The following is a 24497-nucleotide window of genomic DNA, read 5'->3' on the forward strand; positions in this document are numbered from 1 at the left end:
ACACTTCAATATCACTTAATACTTGTCATATCTTTTGGTTTCACAACATTGGTTGACGTCAAATAAATTACTTAACTAAGTTTACTGCCGCTTCCAAGGCGTCAGTGCAGAAGAAGCGGTAACAAATATGGCACGGTACTTGTTAACAAATTTTATACTACATAAAAATGTAAGCCTCCTCGAAAGCCTTACGCATCGCTTCTACACAACTAATCTTTGCGTGGAATCGCGACCGCTTTCCACGACGCGGCCGCCGCATAACGGATCGAGGCTGCGCGCGCGCACGACGCACGGCGCTCCGCGAGTGTTTGTGACTGTGCTGTGTTGTGACACTTGTGACTGTTCGTGTGCCTTTTGGAAATAACTGGCAGGTAAGATAATATTTTTTTTGAAATTTTTCTAGGAGATAAATCAACTTCGATAAATTATTAAGTTTCATTATAAAATATCATACGTTTGGATTTACTTAGTTTTGTTTAAACTAAGTTGTTAAGCAAACTTAAAAGTTAATTTATATATTTATAGCAACATTTTAGCTACAACTAATTTTTTTGGGCAATTCAGTTCAAAATATTTTCATTTCATGAAATGATTTTCTATTTATTTTCATTCACAAATTGTTGCTTATTCTATATTTTTCTTACTTGTTATTTTGTAGTTTTATATAATTAAAAGTATTAACTTTTAAATTCATACAAATTAATACCTATAATTACCTAAGGTTTATGATTTAAAATCAACGTTTTAAATAACTCAAACCAACAAAAATAGATTAAGAAATAAACAGATAGGTACACATAACATTATTATTCATTGAAAACAAATTATACCTTATTACATTGCATTGAACGGAATTGTACACGATTCTAAAGAATTTTCCCCGGCACACCGTTCATTTTCATAACAGAAAACTTTCCCGATACAACTTTACATAAAACCGAGTTTCTCGCACGCAAAACGAAACGTTGAAACGCTAAGAATTATCACAAAATTAGTAATCACATTACGAAAGAATCATTTGTCCAAACAGATTCGAACCTTGCACCGGCAGCTGTTCATACAATCGCGAAGTTATGTGGGCTAATGTTTAATATATTACGGCCAATTTAACACGCCCAGCGGCATTTCTAAAAATTACGAAAGTAGGCAATAATTTCTCGCCGGTCGCTTCTGTACGTGTTTATGATACATACATACATACATATGATCACGTCTATATCCCTTGCGGGGTAGACAGAGCCAACAGTCTTGAAAAGACTGAATGGCCACGTTCAGCTATTTGGCTTAATGATAGAACCGAGATTCAAATAGTGACAGGTTGCTAGCCCATCGCCTAAAAGAGGAATCCTAAGTTTATAAGCCTATCCCTTAGTCGCCTTTTACGACATCCATGGGAAAGAGATGGAGTGGTCCTATTCTTTTTTGTAATAGTGCCGGGAACCACACGGTGTTTATGATTATTTTATAAATTTTTTTTAACATTAAACGCCGGTTATAACTGTTGTCGTGTCTATCTGCATTAAATTATTAGTCAGAAAAGATAGTTTTTGTCATGCCTAGGATGCTAGAAGAAAAAAAAAATCTGAAAAAAAAAATTAATTAATATTATAATATTATTTCTTTTTGGGGTAGGTTTTAAAAAAAGGCCGTGTGGTTTCTTTGTGGCACTTTAGAATAGAACCATTCCATATCATTCATATGAATGTCGTAAAAGGCGACTAAGTGATAGGCTTATATGTAAAATTGGGATTACTCTTGTATTCATATACACTATTTGAATCTCAATTCCAATATAAAACTATATATGGTTGTCAAGACTGATGAAAACGATATATAGTTTTATAGGCTCTCTCTACCTGGCGAGTGATATAGACGTGACTATATGGATGTATGTATGTATCAATTTAGAAAAAGTAAGATGCAAGAAAAAAATTCACAATGGGATATATATAGACTTTTATCTCTATATCACTTGGACAACTCTACACGATTTGTAATTATCTAAATCGATTTCAAAGCACATGTAATTACAGTAATACTTAAACCGTCCATTGTCTTCGACGGACTTTCAGAATGATGTACGATTTATATCGATGGATAATCGGATTGAATAATTTCACTCGATTTAAGGAGAGAAAACGTGTGATTATTTTTAACATAGACGAAGTTTCTTAGATATAAAACTAGCTGTCCCGGCATACGTTGTTTTGCATTTTGTGGGTATGAAAAAAAGATGTTGGCCGATTCTCAGACCTACTCAATATGCTAACAAAATTACATGAGAATCGGTCAAGCCGTTTCGGAGGAGAACGGGAACGGGAACATTGTGACACGAGAATATATAATATAAGATATTAAAATTTTTCGAGGGAAAATATACGTCACGAGGTATAGGTTTTACCTGCGGATTTGCTTGCAAATTATTCTATAGTAGATAGCATGATTAGCTATTTTTGTCTCGATAGGAAACGGTTAATCTTTAAGTCGTACTATAAAATTTTCAAAAAATTCACAAGTCTCTCCTCTGTACATTACTTTATTTATTTTAACTTACATACATACATAAAGTCACGCCTTTTTCCCAGAGGGGCAGGCAGAGACTACATCTTTCCACTTGCCACGATCTTTGCATACTCATTTTAACTTTATTGTACAAAATACAAATGTATAGCACAATGAGCGGACTTAATGCTAGATGCATTATCTACCAGTCAACCATTGGGTCTAACAGAGAACTTTATGTGGGGTTAAACTAAATTAATATATTTATAATTAAACAAAATACAAAATAAAATAATTATAATAAACATACATAAAAACTAAAATGTATAAACAATATATAAAAATAAATAGGTGCAGCGATTACCGAAATCAATGAATAAAAAAAATATAGTCTCTAAATAAAATTCAAAAATCTTAAGGTATCAAATGCCCTCGCGACTCCAAAGAAAACTGTACTTAATTCAATTTATTCTATGATGCACTTATTCAGTTCAACATTTTATAACCGTGTAGTTCCCGGCACCATTAGAAAAAAGAATAGCACCACGCCATCTCTTTCCCATGGATGTCGTAAATAACGACTAGAAATAGGCATATAAACTTGTGATTCTCCTTTAAGGCTGTCACTATTTGAATCTCAATTCTATCATTAAGCCAGCTAAACGTGGCCTATCAGTCTTTTTAGGACTGTCGGCTCGGTCCACCCCGCGGGGGATGTGGACGTGATTATATTAGTGAGAGTTGAAATAAGCGAGCACAGAAGTAGGTGAACCACAGAGTGCAGGCGATCGGCACTTAACTAATGGTGACCGTTGGTACCGGCTGCCTTCAGATGACTGTCATTAAATCGTAACACCAACGGACTTCACGACACACTGACCCTGGTTTTATATAAATAACTTGCGAGCTAGGAATAAATCATAATATATACCCTGCCATGTCAGCTGAATGTGGCTGGTAATTCGTATATCCCTTGCAGGGTAGACAGGGCCAACAGTCTTTGGAAAGACTGAATGGCCGCGTTCAGCTATTTGGCTTAATGATAGAATTGAGTTTCAAATAGTGACAGGTTGCTAACCCATCGCCTAAAAATGAATCCCAAGTTCGTAAGCCTATCCATGGGAAAGAGATAGAGTGGTCCTATTCTTTTTTGTATTGGTGCCGGGAACCACACGGCACATTCACATTCATTCAATTTGGATTTGAAACAGTAACGATAAAGTTTATAATTAACACGAATTTCAATCAATAACTACACAACTAAGTACCATAATTCATCCAATTGAATTGAACACATCGATTTGCTGCAAATTATCGCATTCAATACCTACAACAAAGAGTAATAAAAGCAGTTATGTTATGGTTAACTGTTGTATTGGACCTATTACTAAAAACAGTTACTATAATGTGTAGCGGTCATGAATGAAATATTAAAACTAGTGCGTGCCTCGACTTTGAACGCCTTTAGGTAATTTATCTTACACATACATACATACACATTGTCACGTCTATATCCCTTGTGGGGTAGACAGAGCCAACAGTCTTGAAAGGACTGGTAGGCCACGTTTAGCTATTTGGCTTAATGATATAATTGACATTCAAATAGGTAGTGACAGGTTGCTAGCCCATCGCCTAAAAAAGAATCCCAAGTTTGTAAGCCTATCCCTTAGTCGCCTTTTACGAAATCCATGAGAAAGAGATGGAGTGGTCCTATTCTTTTTTGTATTGGTGCCGGGAACCACACGGCACTTACTTATTCTTCTTCTTAAATATAAGAGCTAACTCTTGTCAGCGGAGTTTAATGTTTCACACGACTTAAATATTAAAGCTTGAATCTTACCAATGAGCTTAATGATGTTTGTGTCGCAAAGCCATTAGTCGCAATACGTCGTGTCGCAACGTTAAACGACATTTAGTAGATCAATATCATGATGATCACCACTTTGAGAGGGTTGCTTAATTCAATATGATATTGAACAAAAAGATGCAAAAATTGTTTGAATTTAAATCATAACTATTAAATAGTTATGTAGCTTAATCTATACTAATATTATATAGCTGAAGAGTTTGTTTGTTTGTTTGTTTGAACGCGCTAATCTCAGGAACTACTGGTTCGAATTGAAAAATTATTTTTGTGTTGAATAGACCATTTATCGAGGAAAACTTCAGGCTGTATAACATTACGCTGCAACTATAAGATGTAAAGAAATAATGAAAAATATGACAAGAATGGGGAAAATTATTCATCCTTGAGGGCCTCAATGATGCCCAAAATAACTATTCCACGCGGACGAAGTCGCGGGCAGAGCTCGTATCTTGATAAAATAGTCGACGTTCCAGCGAAAGATCATGTCAAGTTTACTCAAAACCGACGAGTTTGCATGAAGAGAAATGTGGATGAAGCGAAACAAGTACATGTGTAAGAACATACATACAAACATATGATCACGTCTATATCCCTAGCGGGGTATACAGAGCCACCAGTCTTGAAAAGACTGATAGGCCACGCTCAGCTGTTTGGCTTAGTGATAATATTGAGATAAAATTATATAATAGAGTGTAAGAACTATTGCAAATAGAATGATCTCTGCCTACCCTATCGGAAAATATATTTAAATTCAAATTATTACAATTATATAGTTATCTAAGCAAGCGCAGAAGACATCGCTATTCGCACGCTTGCGCCTGCGCACACGGTCACACGCTCTGTTTTATAGCAATTAAAGCTGTGTACACATCGCAACTAGATAAAGAGATGTTATAGCGGCTGTATAATCAAACTTAAGTTAATCTCGGCAAAGAGATACGAAAAAAATTACCTTCTTCCTTTCAACATACACAAATCTGTATCCCTTACATACATACATATGGTCACGTCTATATCGCTAATTTTGAATTGATTTAGCAAAATCCTTACGTTATAGGTATAACACATCCATCGCCTTAGTCGCCTCCAACGATATCCATGACGTAGGAGGCGATTAAAGGTCTGTGCCCAGTTGTACCCTCCGTCACTACGCTACCCTGGGGCCCGCATTCCGACATTTCTTAAACCAATATGTCCAGTATGCAGCGTTTTTATTTATTAAAAGTTTGTCAGTTTCAAAGTATTTTCAATTATGCATTTTTCTCCGTCAGATTGCCACTAAACGATATTTTTAATTCTGATTAACATTTAAAAACAAATTGACCAACGACATATACATAAAATTCAGTTGTACACACGTTGATCTATTTATTTATTCAAAACTTTATTGCACAAAAACATAAATGCACAAAAGTTTGGCCGTTTGGCATTCTCTACCAGTCAACCAGCTGAACAAACAAAATTCAAAAAAATTCAAAATTTGCATTCATTATTATAGGAAACTTCATATCGCTTAATAATTGTCAAAACTTTTAGTTTCACAACATTGGTTGACGTCAAATAAATTACTTAAAAACAAAGTTTACTGCCGCTTCCAAGGCGTCAGTGCTGAAGAAAGAAGGTAACAAACTGCACTGCAGCATTTTCTTCAACAACGTCAACTTCACAAATATCCAAACTTAGAATAGAATGTGGACGAGAGAATACATTGTTCAAACAGAAATTCTTTAAGTAGGTGAATACACAAGTTACGTTATTTGTAAATGCAACCCAATATACCTAATTGCTTATTACTGCATACGACAACTGTAATCAGCTACATTATACGCAAGTTTCGATGCGACAAAATCGCTAATAATATTAAAAATGCGAATGTATGTTTGTTGCCTCGTTTCAATTCTCTTGAAATTTTGCGTATATGTATACAACTAGCGGGCCGCCCCTGCTTCGCACAGGTAGCATTTATACATATAAACCTATTGAAACACTATTTGTTAAAAGATAGCATTCATAGATAGATAGAGAAAACTCTTTATTGCACCATAAGAGTAAAACATATAAACGTTCCTATTGAAAAACTCAATCTATTAAAACAACTGCATCAAAATTCTTCATATAGTTTTAAAGATCTAAGCCTACAAACATACAGACGCGGGAAGCTACTTTGTAGTGATAGTGATTAAGAGTCTGGAAAAGGACATAGGGTACTTTCCTACCCGGTGAAAAATATAGTAACCGTGGGATTTGCAAAAAACCAGTATTATTTTGTGCCGTGTGGTTCCCGGCACCAATACAGAAAAGAATAGGACCATTCCATCTCTATCCCATGGATGTCGTAAAAGGCGACTAAGGGATAGGCTTATAAAATTGCGATCCTTTTTTTAGGCGATGCGCTAGCAACCTGTCACTATTTGGATCTCAATACCATCATTAAGCCGAGTAGCTGAACGTGGCCGTTCAGTCTTTTCGGGACTATTGGCTCTGTCTACCCCGTAAGGGATATAGACGTGACTATATGTATGTATGTATGTTATTTTGTAGGTGGCTCAAAATTCGCGCGTGTAGGTAGCGTTAAATCGTGCGGCCGAAGTTGCAGGTTAAAGTTAGCTAGTCACCCAATAATTGTACTGCGATGCTTTCCATGGTGATGCAATATTTTTTTCTGGATCATATGCCTCGCAGAAGTTTATGTAAGAACCTTGTATTTTTAACCCCCGATTCAGGAAAAGTTTGTTTGTTTGTTTATAAACTCTTTATTGCACATAAAAATAAATATAACAAATTACAAAGCAGTTATTGGATTTAGAAGAATATGTACAATGGCGGACTTATCCCCATAGGGATTTCTTCCAGTCAACCAAAAAGTGTTGTATAAACGTGTATAAATTTGTTGTGTTTAAGTCAATCAAAAGGTTTATTAACTTTGGATTCCTCTTATACGAGAATAGACCTCACAACGCCTGCGTATAACAAAAAAATTGATAAATTCCTGTTCCCGCGGGAAATTAGACATACTATACAATCTACAATTTTTATACATTCCATTTGCGGGAATTCCTCTTTTTAAATAATTTCAAATCCCTAGACCCAACGGTTTGGGCTACGCGTTGATAAGAATTCAATCTTCAAGGTTTCAGATCAGTAAGTAAATGCTTAATTGTTCGCTAAAGGAGTACATTACAAATATAAAACAGTATTACAGTATAAAGGTTGTTGCAAATGCAACTTATCCCTAAATGGGATCTCTTCCTATTAAAGATACGAGTATTAATGTATAAAGTATGAATACAATATTCATTTACTTCTACTATTTCATTTACTTAAGCTTCGTAGGTATCACTTATTTCGCGATGAGTCAGTCAATTTTGCGTTTATCGTGCATTATCAGCAAAATGGTCACTGACCTACATGTGTTTCTCAACTTTTTGTTACGGAATTTCGCCTTATATTAATTACCTAGTTGGTTTCTCAATATTATAAGCACCATCTTGATAACGCTTGCATGAACTTCCTGCCACAGTTTTCGCGAGAAACCACGGAAATAAAATGTTTGTTATAAGTAAGTAGGTATTGATAGTCGAACTGTCGGGACCTATGCACCAATGACTTTTACATACATACATAGAGTCACGTTTATATCCCTTGCGAGGTAGACAGAGTTTTAGGTAGAGAGACTGTTGGCATGTTAAAAGAAAATTCTGCCCTGCAGATGGAGTAATAACCCGCTGGTTTTCAGCCGCTCGGTGACCGCGGATCATTGTAACATGATTCCAAACGTCCGAGATAAAATAAAGGTACGTTACGTGCACGTTTAATACCTGTACATACATACATATGGTCACGTCTATATCCCTTTTGGGGTAGACAGAGCCAACAGTCTTGAAAAGACTGATAGGCCACGTTCAGCTGTTTGGCTCTAAGAAGAATTGAGATTTAAATAGTGACAGGTTGCTAGCCCATCGCCTAAAAGAAGAATCACAATAGCATATCCCTTAGTCGCCTTTTACGACATCCATGGGAAAGAGATGGAGTGGTCCTATTAATTTTTTGCTATTGGTGCCGGAAACCACACGGCTATATACCTGTAGTATTTATAAATACAGATACTTATACTTTGGGCAGTGTGGAGAGGAGCCCGAGGTACGCCTTTGACCATGGATCCTGGATTGGGTGAGTCAGGGTTTTAACACAAAGATACTCCTATCTGACCCTGCAACCTTTACAGGTAAAGTTTTTGTGTATGTATTTTTAACTTTTAATCGAGCCATTTTCAGATAAATATATTCTTTAGATCATAAATTTATAAGTACGGAATCCATACGTAGTTATGAATGTGGATGAAGCGAAAGAAGTATGCAGAGATCGTGGCAAGTGGAAAGATGTGGTCTCTGCCTATCCCTTCGTGAAAAAGGCGTGATTTTATGTATGTATGTATGGAACCCAGAACATATGAGAACAAATCGTACTTGCCACATTTTTTCGATGTTTGCAACTCGTAAAAGTGGTCGTGTTAAGTTGATGTTTAAAGATTAATTAAGACTAGTGTTACAACTATTAAATAAATTACATAATGAGTGATCCGTGCGAGGACCCCCGTGGGGTGATTGATTCGAGTGAAAGTCAACAGTTACATGTTCTGCCACTGGCGCTTGCGCATGTCCAGCTATCCGGGCGTGACGCGGCCCAGATTGGTCGCCATTTGCTTTTTGTCTTTACCTGTATATCCCGGTTCACCTCATTCCAAATGTTTTAGTGAAGATCCCATTATTTTCCGTCCCCTCGCAATTTTCGTAAACAAACAAATAACCCTTTAGGCATTTGCTTAAATTTTTAGGCACTCCTTAGACTACCCAAATTGTACATGGAAACATACATAAAGCCTTGCCTCTTTCCCAGAGGGGTAGGCAGCAGCTGCATCATTTCTATCTTAAACTATTGATTCTATATTAATTGTTTGTTATTTTTCAGACACGCACTCTGAGCCATCAAACTGAAAGTGACCTTTGATTTTTGTTACTGTCGGCTCTGTCTACCCGTAAGAATTAATGATACGATTATATATATATATATATGTATATAAAAGGGATAAGCTCATAATTTATATGTAAAAGCAAGCAACCATACCTACAGTCCGTAGACATCTGGTCGCTATAACTTTCATAAAACGTATAAATCTAATAATAAAACAATGTCAGTCACGGTTGTTTGTCACTGTGTCAACGTATATGACGGTGAAACGTCTAAACCGCGATCCGACGTCATTAAGCGAGTCATTATTAAGAAAGTAGTGAAAATCGAAGGAATGGTTGCACTCGATACAGTAATGACACCACACACAAGTGGAGATTTAACCAAACTCATTAAAGAAATTAGATACATCAGGATATTTTTTTCAAAAGTAGTAGACAGACAGACATACATCTTTCTACTTGGCATAATCCCTGCATACTTCTTTAGCATAATCCTAATTAGAAAAGAATAGATTTATTTTCAAAATTGGATACAAGGTATCACTAATTGACGTCACATCACTTAAATCTAATTATTACTAAGTACTACCGCTTCCAAAGCGCATGTGTAGAAAAAGCGGCGGAACAAAATACACTGCAGTATGCATTTATTCCTGTATCCATTCGAACTCGATTAAGACTCTAAAGATTAAGACTCTTTTTAATTAAATAAAGCAAATAAAAGATCTCAATTTCCGTTAATATTTTGAACCTAGTGGACCCCTAAATTTGAAACCTCATCAGCAGAGATCGGATGCATATTTACCTAAAGTTGGGGTGTTGGGTTAGTATGGAACGTACATCTGTACCTCAAAAATTCCGGGATTCGGCACTGATACACTTAATGTTCTATTGTTATATTCTAGTGTTCATCAGAGAAAGAGAGAGAGAGAATCCATACTGTCTTCCCCGGTCGTTGACACATCAAAACAACGCAGAATAAATGATAGATCCAGTGCCGTTATTGTTCGCACAGTTCGCATCGCAGTCCGAGGCGATCGAGGCCGACGTCTCGGCTCACTCTCGGTAAAGTCAGGTGATTCGACCTGGGTTGGTGGCATTGAATTCTTGTTAGTGGATTTGTCTTACTCGTTAATGATGAAGAGGTGATGTGTATGTGTTTTTAAGCTCTGTTTGAAACGTTCCTTGAAATTTTAAATGATATTGATACATAGGTGAAACAAATAAATTAATTTTATTAAGAAAATCGGGAGTTGTTTCAAACCATAAAGTAGGTTATTTGACGAACTTGATGTAGATGTGATCTTTATTTAAATTTAATAATGTTCAAATCCATGTTTACTTATATGTGATACCAGTAGATATTTTTCATACACACTATTGGAAGAAATATGGACGGTCCGATATGTCGAAATTAAAAGATTACTCTGTAGACTATGTATCCCTAAACATTTATTTATTTAAAACTTTATTGCGCAAAACAAAAATGTACAAAAGGCCGACTTAATGCCGTATAGCATTCTCTACCAGTCAATCAGCTGACCAAACAGAAAAAAACTTTAAGTTGGTGGTGCGATAAAGTGCACATGCATACTGAAAAATATATACATTACAAAAAAATGCATAAATACATAATTACATGTATACATACATACATAAAATATAAAATTAGGATGACCCGTTATTGATCTGCCGAAGGAAGAACTCATTCACAGCATGTTTGAACGCAGAGCGACTAGGAGCTCTCCTAATCATTTCAGAAAGAGCATTAATTAATGAACAAGAAGTCAGCCTTCCATGCTCATCGTCAGTACGTGTAAAATGTACACTATACTATTAACTTATGTATAAAAAATTTGCGCGATACATAATTTTATGTTAATTAAAAATACGAAAGCATTAAATAGTGCTCTGCGCAACTATGATTACACACTAACACACGGAAACGGTTTAAAAACATACATACATGTTTACTTGTGTTTGCAATAATATATTATTACAGTTATACCGCATTTTTTGACGATATCATTAATTGCAAAGTGTTTTACATCACGTTCAGTTTTCACTGCAAAATGTGCTATGCTTATTATGCACATTATTCCCTTTGATTATGCAAATTGTGGTGTTATAACAATTATGAATACTTATTTTTATGGTTTGTAAGGTCATCTTCCTCCTAGCGGTAGTCTAAGTTACACCCATTTTTATGCTTTTTAATTTTTCAATTGTATTTTTAAATGGTTATCATTACAAATAAGAATAGGACCACTCCATTTCTTTCCCACCGATGTCGTAATAGGCGACTAAGGGATAGGCTTATAAACTTGGGATTCCTCCTTTAGGGCTAGCAACCTGTCACTATTTGAATCTCAATTCTATCACTAAGCCAAATAGCTGAACGTGGTCTTTCAGTATTTTCAAGTCTGTTGGCTCTATTTACCTCGCTAGGGATATAGACGTGATCATACGTATGTATGTATGTTTGTATTTTAAATGCAATTTTAGAGACTGATGGAGGCTTAATTTGTTTCCAAAACCCTACGTAGTCTGGATCTAATATTAAAAATTAAACAAACACTTGTGCTACATGCTGGTCTAATAGCAAAGAAACACATTGTGTGAACCATCTGCTGCTCATCTCGCGCAGAAAACTCCATCAAGGGAAACATAATTAACTTAAGGTTGCAATAAATATGACTTTCTCATTGCACGATTATTAATGTATGGATACATCAATCACAAATGAGTCAACCTGTGACCACGGTCGTTGCAACCCGGTCGAAACGTCAGAAAAATCGGTATACATACATACATACATATCATCACGTATATATCCGATTTTGAACGTGGCCTATCAGTATTAACAAGACTGTTGACTCTGTCTACCCCGCAAGGGATACAGACGTGCGAGATTATATATATACTAAAGGCCGCCCGCGACTTCGACCGTATGGAAACCCTTTCAATCCCGCGGGAACTCCGGGATAAAAAGTCTATATGTTATTCTGGGTCTTCAGCTACCTATGTACGTACATACCAAATTTCATCGTAATCGGTTCAGTAGTATTTGTGTGAAAGAGTAACAAACATCCATACTGACGTACTCACAAACTTTCGTATTTATAATATTAGTAGGATATATATATATTCCCTTTCTATCTAAATGAGTTTTTTCTATGTGAAAAAGGCATCGAATGCCGTACCTTTAACTGGAGTTCTCCCAAATCAAACTAAGCTGACGTAATTGTCTAATCAACTCAGTACCGTAATCGGTTATTAGAGCAGCCGCGGTGATGTACAGTGGACAGCAGATCAATGACCAATCGTTGGAGAATTTATTCATTATTATACCGATTATCATTTTGAAAAAAAAAATTTGTCCCTTTTTTTCCAACTCCAAATTAAGTTCAAGACATGTGTTATGGGTTGGTTGCTTACTTAACGATAGTATAACATATAAGTAAAATCTTACATACATAATCATTCCAAGACTCAGGTCAATCAGAAAATGTTTGTTTTTCATCGTGACCAGACCAGGGTTAGAACTTCAAATATTTAGGCCTAAAAAAAGAGCACACGCCTCACAGACTCTTGATAATAATTACAGCCCAAAATATTACATTGCAAGAAAAAAGTACTATTTATATTTGATTTCCACAAGACATATAGGTAACTAGCTGTGCCCGCGACATCGTCCGCGTGGAATAGTTATTTTGGGCATCATTGAAGCCCTGAAGTATGAATAATTTTCCCCGTTTTTTTCACATTTTCCATTATTTCTTCGCTCCTAATTGTTGCAGCGTGATGTTATATAGCCTAAAGCCTTCCTCGATAAATTGTCTATTCAACGCAAAAAGATTTTTTTCAATTCGAACCAGTAGCTCCTGCGATTAGCGCGTTTAAACAAACAAACAGACAAACTCTCCAGCTTTACAATATAATATTAGTATAGATATAATTTTGTGTAGATTGTACATCTGCGCATTTTTATATCATTTTGACAGCCATTGTAAAATAGATACGACATTATTGACATAAAACACTTGCATAACAGTAGTTTACACACATTTGATTGTCCCATACAAGTCCGAATGCCTGTGAACTTCCCAGCCTCATTGTCCGAATAATTAAGTCATTTTGAGTTACGTCAGGAGAAAGCTTAATAGAAAAGCTTAATGAGGGATCTTTTTTGAGGTTAGTTTGTGTGAAAATTTTGCTCTAAATGCTGTGTTGTTGATAAATAGATGTAAGTGGAGTAATTACGGTGTTTAGATTGTGTGCAACTTCCTATAAGTGTATTCGATTTTACTATATCTATACTAATATTATAAAGCTGAAGAGTTTGTTTGTTTGTTTGAACACGCTAATCTCAGGAACTACTGGTTCAAATTGAAAAATTCTTTTTGTGTTGAATAGACCATTTATCGAGGAAGGCTTAAGGCTATATAGGTATACATACATACATATGGTCACGTTTATATCCCTTGCGGGGTAGAAATTTTCCATTATGGGAAATGATGGAAAATGTGAGAAAAACGGGATATTTTTTTTCCCTTGAAGGTTTCAATGATGCCAAAAATTACTATTCCACGCTAACGAAGTCGCGGGCACAGCTAGTGTGCAATAAAGAGTAATATCTGTCTACCTCTAATACCATTGGCTTAGTAGTTTTGATTGCGAATTCCTCCAGTTGTCCGAAGCGGTATAGCGTGCGGGTGCGCCGGCGCTTGCGTAAGGTGCAGCTTTTTGTGCGATGGTCCAAGTTGAAAGCATTTTGATTTTGAGCTTTGTTTAAAACACACGAAATTTCGCCCGCAAAATTCCTTTGGTCTTGTATTTGTACTTTGACAGACATACTATCGTGAGTACCTACCTCCTGATTTTTTTTCATGCACAATTTTTTTTTATTTGACTTAAAACACTATTGCACAAAACAAAAATGGACAAAAGGCGGACTTAATGCCTATATACCTACTCTCAAAATTTCCGTTTTTACGCTCTACTTTTATTAAAGATTATTGGTTTTTTTTTTATTTTGGTAAAGTAATTTCCCTATATATTTATGATGCGAAGGAAGTATGCAGAGATTATGGCAAGTGGAAGTTATCAAAGAAACTTTTATTTAAAAAATAATCATTAATGATTTTTCAGTGCCACTATAACCCTCCGATGTACCCTTCTCGCCATTTTGAGGGCGTCATAGGATCCCACGGGCTACCAACCTGCCTCTTATAACTTGGACCACACACCACCACCCAATTCTCCCACGGCGGCGTCACCTTGCCGCGGTTTCCCGAACAATTGCCTTCTCGATTATTTTCGTAACTTGTTTGTTTTAATGGTGATTGACTGGCCCAAGGATTCAGGTTCAATCCGTGAGATTTTCGTTTCAAAGAGAGTATTGTCTGCATTGTCAATGTCAGGAGGTGGGAGGTCGCGGTAAATTACAAGTGAATTATTGGTTACGGAGTGCCGGTGCCGGTGGTTGAGTAGTTAAAGTGGATATCTTAGTAGGACCCCTCATTAAATTATTTGGGTACGATTTCACTGGGACCAATGAATAAGTAACTTTGATTGGATTGGCAAAGACGTGGTTATTATATACATATATAAATATGGTCACGTCTATATCCCTTGCGGGGTAGACAGAGCCAACAGTCTTGAAAAGACTGATAGGCCACGTTCAGCTATTTGGCTTAATGATAGAATTGAGATTCAAATAGTGACAGGTTGCTAGCTCATCGCCTAAAACATAATCCCAAGTTTGTAAGCCCATCCCTTAGTCGCCTTCGCTTTTTATTATGACGTGAAACGGGACATCGATAGTTTATCACGAGTGTGTAAATATAGATAGCGTCTTACGAATCCCAAGACAAAAGGTAGGAAGCAATAAAAACCTCTATCAACAATATTTATATGATGCCATCACTTTCTCTTGCAATAAAAATAAACTGATTGATTCATGACTGACTCATACGTGAAACAGGTTAAGTTATAACATGATTACTTAACATATTACATACAATTTCCGAGGAGAGAAAACGTCTTGAAGAAACGTAAGTGACTGAATGTAATCAAGACCTAGACTGGTTCCACTATTAAGAAGGTCACGGTGGTCAGAAAATAATTAGTCATTACATTACCTGACCTTCCGCCTATTAAACTCCGTATCATACCTGAGGTAATATAAAAATACTCGCAATTAACATATTTTTTTTTAACGAGAGGGCGTTATGCAAACCTATTTATTTACTTAAGTTATAAAAACATACATGCACCTACATACATATAATCACGTCTATATCCCTTGCGGGGTAGACCACAGTCTTGAAAAGACTGATAGGCCACGTTTAGCTGTTTGGCTTAATGATAGAATTGAGATTCAAATAGTGACAGGTTGCTAGTCTGTCGCCTAAGAGAAGAATCCCAAGTTATAACAACATTCTTGTTAATTTTATATAACTTAGGTAAATAAACAAAATAATCATGAACACTAATGTGATCGCTTTAAAAAGCAGTTGACTAAGTTGACTTTTCAACTCCAAATTCCATACTAGTCAATGTCGTTGACTTTGCGTGGGATCCTGAATTGGCAAATAAAATTAAAAAGGATAAAAGCACCATCTTATTTCGTAATCAAACTGAACGCCCGAAGTTATCGACACATAAATATTTTATGCACATAATTTCAATACATATAATCACATTTTTATGCCTTACGGGGTAGACAGAGCCGAAAGTCTCGAAAGATTGAAAGGCTACGTTCGGCTGCATGATGATGAAAAATGATGAAATTGGGATTTCCACATTCTTCCATGTTCATACAATAACATTATATACGGGACAATTTATTTATTCCCGAAACCGCCGAGCTTGCATGAAGAGAGTTATGAATGTGGATGAAGCGAAGGAAGTATGCAGAGATCAATAAGGCAAATGGAAAGATGTAGTCTCTGCCTACCTAGCCCTCGGGGAAAAAACGTGATTTTATGTATGTATGTATGTTCAATTTTATTGAAACAAAATTTTAATAAGATTAATAAAACACTTGCCTTTAATTGATCGTTTACACTCAACAATCAATAAGGTTACAGGATTACTAGCTGAAGACAGGTTGGTCACTTTCTATCGTACTTGCTCAACACTGGCCGTATTATATTTATTTACAATGGTCGAGTAGAATAGGCGAGTAGTTGAGTCTCTCACTACCCGCAGCAAATTAACTAGAGATAATTTTGCTTTGTTTGTTTGAACGTGCTAATCTCAGGAACTACTGGTGCGAATTAAAAAATTCTTTTTGCGTTGAGTAGACCATTTATCAAGGAAGGCTTTAGGCTATATAAAATCACGCTGCAACTATAAGTAGCAAAGAAATAATGGAATATGTAAAAAAACGGGGAAAATTGTTCATCCTAGAGGACTTCAATGATGCCCAAAATAACTATTCCACGCGGACGAAGTCGCGGGCGAAGCTGTTGTATGATATTTGATGACAAGTTTAAGGTTAGATAATAATAAAAATGGTATTAACAAAATGTGAACTGCACATAATATTCTTCAAATATATGTATAATGAAAATCCTTGCCAGACTCCTTCCATTGCCTAAGATAGTAACAATAATTACAAATAGACCATAAATTTAGAATGAGTGGCGGTTCATAAAGAGCTTCTAGCCAATTTCAGATCTTATTTCTTAGTAAATAAATTTTAAACTCCCTTGGAGATGAAAATCAATGAGTGTTAGATCGGATGACAGCGCGCAGCTTGCGCAATCGAAGATAGAATTAATGATAAATGGCCATTTCACATATAAGTACTTAAAGAGCAAGGTGAAAGTGTTATGTGTATATTTGTTTGATTACGTTCAGTTGGAAACAATAGTAATTCTATTGTCTTTTTGCTGGCTAAAAAAGAAAATAAAAGACAATTATCTTTATAATAAAAAGTCTATATTACTTGACCTCAATAGCTGCAATTTTTACTAGCGGTAAAAAAATACCCTTTATCTTATTACCCCTCCCGGGGGTTTTTTTAAATAATTAAAAACTTGAATGTGTTTAACCTCAACTTTATAAAATTCAAAATTTTTATTCATTATTATGGGATATTTCATATCGCTTAATAATTGTCAAAACGTTTGGTTTCACAACATTGGTTGACGTCAAATAAATTACTTAAAACTAAGTTTACTGCCGCTTCCAAGGCGTCAGTGCAGAAGAAGCGGTAACAAACTGCACTGCAGCATTTTCTTCAACAACGTCAACTATACAATTATCATATAGTAAGCGTGACGGCATCTAAGTTAGCATCTTCCACCTCAAAATAAGTATATTTTATTTATATATTTACGTTCATCAAGAAAAAAGTCAAATAGAACTAAGACTTAGAATTAACTTTATACTAGGGCACTGCTTACTGTAAAGAAGTTTCTTCCAGTAGGACCACGAAATGAAAATGTAAAGAAAGGCATTGACTTGTGTATATTACATATCGTATTGTTTTGTAAGTCTTTAAATTACCGATAACAGAAACAGAGTTAATTAAAAACATTGAAGCGAGTTATCAATGTGGACGAAACGAAGGAAGTATGCAGAGATCGTGGCAAGTGGAACGATGTAGTCTCTGCCTATCCCTCCGAGAAAAAGGCGTTATTTTATGTTATGTTACGTGAGTGTTTCCTGAAAAATTTTTGAAGGAGAACAAAATCAATATTCACGGTTCACACTGCAGTCTCAGCTAGTAAATGCATAAAAACAGTAATTTAGACAGTACACAGAGATATAATCTCCCATTTCGGTGCATCAGCGTAAAGATGCAACCGCAGCTAATGTTAGGAATGTCGGCCTATTTCGCCGCCGACAAAGTGAAAAATATCAAAATGGGCACATTTAAAGCACGATTCCACAGTTGTCATGTTAACATACATACATATTATCACGTCTATATCCCTAGACAGAGCCAGTCTTGAAGAGACTTATAGGCAAAGTTCAGTTTTTTAGCTTAATGATAGAATTGAGACTCAAATAGTGACAACTTGCTAGCCTGTCGTCCAAAAGAAGAATCCCAAGTTTAAAAGTCTATCGTATTTTTTACTTTCGTTAAAAATTCTTGCTACTGTTATTCTCAAGACTGTTAGCACTGCCTACCCCGTAAGGGATAAAGACGTGACTATATGTATGTATTAAAAAACACTTTTTGAAAATGATTTAACGTTGTGGTGACGCCATGGAACTGTAGCTTAAGGTGTCATTACAACCCTAGGCAGGTCGGTTATCGTAATAATATCATCTTAGTGTTGTCATTACGCGGTGAGTTGATGTGTTTGTTGAAATGTTAAATACATTTTGTTTTGTTCCAGGTTTTTTTCCAAGTCAACAACAGCTGCTTTTATCTTCTGAGATTGGAGAAACTTAAATTCAGGTTTGTTCTAGTTTTATTTTTAGGTATAAAAGAGTTTTTAGGGGCATTTATTTGACCTTAGACCTCCTTAATACCTTTTTTTGCTTTGGCTTAAAAATTATATTATCATCAGCAGTTACTAAGACATTGGTGCCTTTTAAAGACTCTTATTCACGAAATATTAGGTGTGCAGTAGCACACTTCGATATGCCTTTTAGTTCAATGCACAAAACCTAGTAATGCAGATAAAGCTTTTAAAGATATAGAGTTACTTATTTCATTGTCTAAAATATCGTTCCTAATGACTTTGCTAAGTAGAGATGACCTTGTGCTTTCTTGTTAAACTGCTCAAACTCTGTCATTGTTACTTGATTCTTAGTGAATAGAAAAGAAAAGATTATGCTTCAGAATTTTTATTCAATTAAACTTAGGACAACTGCTCAAAAGGATTATAAATGCTCTAAGTTTTTTTTGATACTAATTCCATATTTACATACATACATACATATAGTCACGTCTATATCCCTTGCGGGGTAGACAGAGCCAACGGTCTTGAAAAGACTGAATGGCCACGTTCAGCTATTTGGCTTAATAATAGAATTGAGATTCAAATAGTGACAGGTTGCTAGCCCATCGCCTAAGAAAGAATCCCAAGTTTGTAAGCCTATCCCTTAGTCGTCTTTTACGACATCCATGGGAAAGAGATGGAGTGGTCCTATTCGTTTTTTGTATTTGTGCCGGGAACAACACAGCACCATATTTATTGCGTCTTTTATTTGAGTAAGTATCACCTTTACCTAATCAATAGCCTATTCTATTCTTTACCGAATTAGTAGATGTGCTTTCTTCCTACGGCCTCCCCACACTATGCGATTCACACGACACCTGTACGCCGCTCGTGCGCTGTGGGCCGGCCTTTATTGGTATATAATCAGCGCCTTTCTATCTATTATAACTTTTTCTAATTATAATTTTTTTCTCACTACTTGTTAGATTTTATCTTTTAGATCCTATTTATTGAATGATATATTATGGGAAATTAATACTTTCGATGTTCATTATTATATTTATTAATTGAGATAGGCTTTTGAGGTTACAGCCGTAGATTTGGGATTATTTGGGCATTTAGATAACTAGCAATCCGGCACTATCTGTAGCACTAAATTCCTTCTTTCCTTTACCTTAATAAGGGCTTCAAATGTTACGACTATTGGCTTTATTTACCCTGTCAGGCATGAGTACCTACCTAATTGAAATATAAATGTATATAAGTAGGTATATAATATATGCTCTTATGTATGTTTGTATGGATGCTTAGATCTTTAAACCATGGATGAAATTTTTTTTAACAGATAGTGATTCAAGAGGTAGGTTTATACGAGTATATATTTATGCTACTGGTGCGAAGCGAAAACTTTTTTTTTAGATTAACCTTTTTTGAAATAATTAACAATTTACTATAAATTCCATATTTTCATACACATGTACATACATATGAGCTGTGTCTACCCCGCAAGGGATATAGACGTGACCATATGTATGTACTATAAATAGGATGACTTTTCAAATCGATCAAGACTATATGACACATAACAGATCAATTGGCCCTCATTTGAAGGCTCTGGAACACTAGGAATCCGTCTGGTTCCGGCCCGCCGGGAGCCGGTCGTTAGCGGCGCTTGCGCATGATAATCGCGGGAAACCGCCATCCGACACAGATGCCGGTCTAGTGGCATCATTGGTGGGATCATTGGCATTTTTCGTGATTATACAAGTCTATAAGTGATTTGCTGATGATAATTTACTTGCTTATAATATGAGAGTTGCTTATATTATGGAATTATTATTAGCTTAACTCGAAATCAAAACCCGATCTTGGGTTAGGTTAGAAATGAGAAAAATATATTTTTTGATTCGAACCTAATCCTTTGAAAGTTGTTTTTGCTCACTACGCTCTTATTTACAATCAATAGGAGGCAATACTTACAGTGATATCCTAGTTAAATTTAGCTATATAAAAATCATAGTTAAATTAGAGCAACTTAAGTATTGTTTGAGTCGACTGACTTTTGAAAAAGAGTGTCAATAAACATTTTTTTTCTGCAATTAATTTTGGAATACATCCATGGAATTTCTTTTTTTTTAAATTTGAACAGAAACCTTATAACTGCTGGAAGTAATCTTTAGTTTATGTTTATTTCTTTCGTTCAGAAAATATGAAATCAGATTTTTTTGAGATTTAAAATTACAACCATATTGCTATTACAATTTTCATTCCCATCTCAGCTATCGCATTCCAGAGCAGGATGAACTTGATGTCCATATGATTGTCGTAATCATTTAGCTCAACTACATATCGCATACCATGACTATTCCCACGAAACTTTACTATTTCAAAGCCGTCATTATTGTCACTGAATGCTGGTTCTTCATCTGTTTTTATGTGATACATACAGTCATAGATACGATTACGTCTTATTCCTCACGGGCTAGACAGAGCCAACAGTTTCAAAATGACCGAAGGCCACGTTTGTTTCGCTGTATTGCATAATGATGGAATTGTGATTCAAGCGACGGTCAGTGGCAGGTCGTTAGCCCATCGCTTAAAAGAATCCCAACTTTATTATCCTTCTCCGCCTTTACCTTAGTCGCCCTTTACGACATCCATGGAAAGGATATGGAGTGGTCCTATTCTTTAGTGTGCTGGGAAACAGGAACCACACGGTACTTTACTTCTCTATTTTAACCGACTTGAAAAAAGGACGAGGTTCTTAATTTGAAAATATTTTATTATATGTATTTCTGCGCCGCCATCATTGTCAATGAATCCTACTTCATTCTTACTTCTTGATCTGTTTTTATCTGATCTTTGAGAAATTCCTCAGATTGCTTTAAGATTGCGAATTGTTTGATAGAATTTTTAGACATGTGGCTTGGTTTAGATGTTTCATTTCTATTGATGACTGAGAAATGGATTGAATTGCTCATCTCTGTAGTCATTTAAAATTGCGTTCAAAATGGTCATAAGTTTTAATTTTTTTTAAACAAGTAGAAAAAGAATAGGGCCACTCCATTTCTTTCCCGTGGATGTCGTAAAAATCGACTAAGTAATAGGATTATTTACTTGGGATTCCTCATTTGGGCGATGGGCTAGCAACCTGTCACTATTTAAGTCTCAATTCTATCATTACGCCAAAAAGCTGAACGTGACTTTTCAGTCTTGTGATGAATGTTGGATCTGTCTAACCCGCAAGGGTTATAGACGTAATTATATATAATGATGATGATCTATTTAAAGCATTTTATGATCAACAACAAGATTAAAACGAAATGCTTCTTAAAAGGGCCATTGTTTCATTACGAAACATATCTATCAGATCCATTCAAAATAATTGAGGGTATTTGGAAATAAACATAGCGATTGTTTCTCTTAAGGCTCTCATATTACAGTTTGTAAGGTTGTAAGTAAAGTAAAGTTTGTAAGTTATATATAAGTGGAGTGTGTATTTGTTTGTATTCAACTGGATAGTGTGAAAAATAGGAATGCTTCAATAGTAAGTATATAAAGGTCCTTATGTATTCTGCCGTGTAGTTCCCGATACCAATAGGAATAGAATAGGATCACTCCATGTATTTCTAATTAATCCCGTAAAGGGAGACTAAGGTATAGGTTCATGAACTTGGGATTCCTCTTGTAGGCGCTAGGCTAGCAACCTGTCACTATTTTAATCTCAATTCCATCATAAAGCCATGCTTTGTCGACATCTGTACGTCTTTGCGCGCTCCAGTTTCAAATTATTCTTACTCTTACGGCTGAAGGTCAAAATGTATGATGGATGAATGATATTTTACCAGTCGTCAGTTTTACTGACCTCTTGATTGAAACTGACCTCAACTCGCTACAGATGTCTTGTTTCAAAATACTTTGCCACGATATTATACTTATGACATTAAAATAGTACTTAATCAATAGAATGATTGATTTCCGTACGTTATTTTACTGTGATATGATTTCGGCTTTTTTTTATTCCCTCATGCGTTCATTGTTTAAGTTATTTAAAAGTAAAAAATATTTTTAAGGCTTTATTGTAAGTGAAAAATGGATTTGTGGTGATCTTGTAACGAAGGAATAACATGAAGGAGCATCATACCATCTTCTCTCTCTCCTCGATTGTAAAATCCAGCCAAGGAAAAGGCTTTTAAACTTGTGGTTCTTCCTTTAGACCGGGAACTGCTAAAGTCTCTGAATTACATTTACAACATTTACCCGTCCAGCTAAAAGTGACCTTGCGGTGTTTTACTCATCGAGTCTGTTACTCCGTATGAAATAAAGATGTGATATATTATATATGTGTGTGTAATTTAAAATTATTTTACTTGTATTTTTTTTATAACTCTGCCGTTGCTTCGTCTGAGATGTCTTTGCTAATGGTCAGGTCAAGAGTATCCGAAACTAACGAGCTTGCATGAAGAGACTGATGAATGAGGCGAAAGAAGTATGCAGGGATCGTGGCAAGAAGAAAGATGTTTTCTCTGCCTACCCCTCAAAAAGGAAAAAGTGTATGATTTTGTGTATGTTCTTACTTCGTAACCAAAATTGACATAGCTAGAAGCTAGAATCAAAAATTGTGATATTTTAAAATCATTATGAGATCCGAACGCGGCCTCTTTTCTCCCGCTAATAACCAGCGGAGCAAGACAATACATTCTCAGAACTACATATGATGCTTAGGGTTGTCAGATACTAATTATTTTTAACTGTAATAAATTAACGTTTTTGGATTTGGTAAATCGCAAGGTGCGTAGGGTGGGGATATCGACCATGTACGGGTGGAATCCCTGCCAACGCCGCTTCATATCTGGAGACTATAACAAAAGTCTTTTCTAACTTTTGTTTTCCATAATTTTAGTAAATACACTTAAAATATTGATTTTAAACTAGAGATTCGTCTTTTAGGCGATGAGTTAGCAACCTGTCACTATTTGAATTCCATCATTTAGCCATACATCTGCTGTACGTGGCCTTTCAGTATTTTCGAGACTGTAAGTGTAAACGTGATATATAAATAAATAAATATTTACGGGACAAATTACACTGATTGAGTTAGCCTCGAAGTAAGTTCGAGACTTGTGTTACGAGACACTAACTCTTTTATAATTAATACTTATAACGATAAACATCCAAGACCCAGGCCAATCAGAAACAGTTCTTTTCTCATCATGCCCTGGCCGGGATTCGAACCCGGGACTTCCGGTGTCACAGACAAGCGTACTCCCTCTGTGCCACAGAGACTGTCAATATAATATATGTATGTCGACAACCCTACAATCCGCAGGTAGCCAGGCGCGACCGCACAGATGCTGCGTCGCGCTCCATTTCCTAACGTTGCACAAAGCGGCGCTGCGTTATTGTAGCTGTTAGCTCCCGGACTAGCTTCGTTTCTGCTTCAATAAGTTACTTTATAGGTACGTCTGTGAGTATTGTAATATTCGGCTTCGGTGGCGCAGCGGTAGTACGCTTGTCTGTGACACCGGCGGTCCCAAGTTCGAATCCCGGTCAGGGCATGATGAGGAAAGAACTTTTTCTGATTGGCCTGGGTCTTACATGTTTATCTATATAAGTATTTATTATGAAATATAGTATCGTTGAGTTAGTATCTCGTAACACAAGTCTCGAACTTAGGTACTTCGAGGCTAACTCAATCTGTGTAATTTGTCCCGTAGATATATAGGTATAATATTATATTGCCGAAGAGTT

The 24497-nt window shown here is 35.9% G+C and overlaps 1 protein-coding gene across 1 annotated transcript in view; it reads left to right on the forward strand.

The window, feature by feature from the left end:
- Positions 1 to 269: 269 nt before the first annotated feature.
- Positions 270 to 24497, forward strand: part of LOC106133344 (uncharacterized) — a 140471-nt gene continuing 116243 nt past the window's right edge. Inside the window, exons 1-2 of the mRNA XM_060950027.1 lie at positions 270 to 371; positions 18699 to 18760. The gene's annotated coding sequence lies outside the window, so the exon portion shown is untranslated. The remainder of the gene's footprint in view (positions 372 to 18698; positions 18761 to 24497) is intronic.

The sequence above is a fragment of the Amyelois transitella genome, chromosome 3 (assembly GCF_032362555.1).
Source record: "Amyelois transitella isolate CPQ chromosome 3, ilAmyTran1.1, whole genome shotgun sequence".
NCBI lineage: Eukaryota > Metazoa > Arthropoda > Insecta > Lepidoptera > Pyralidae > Amyelois > Amyelois transitella.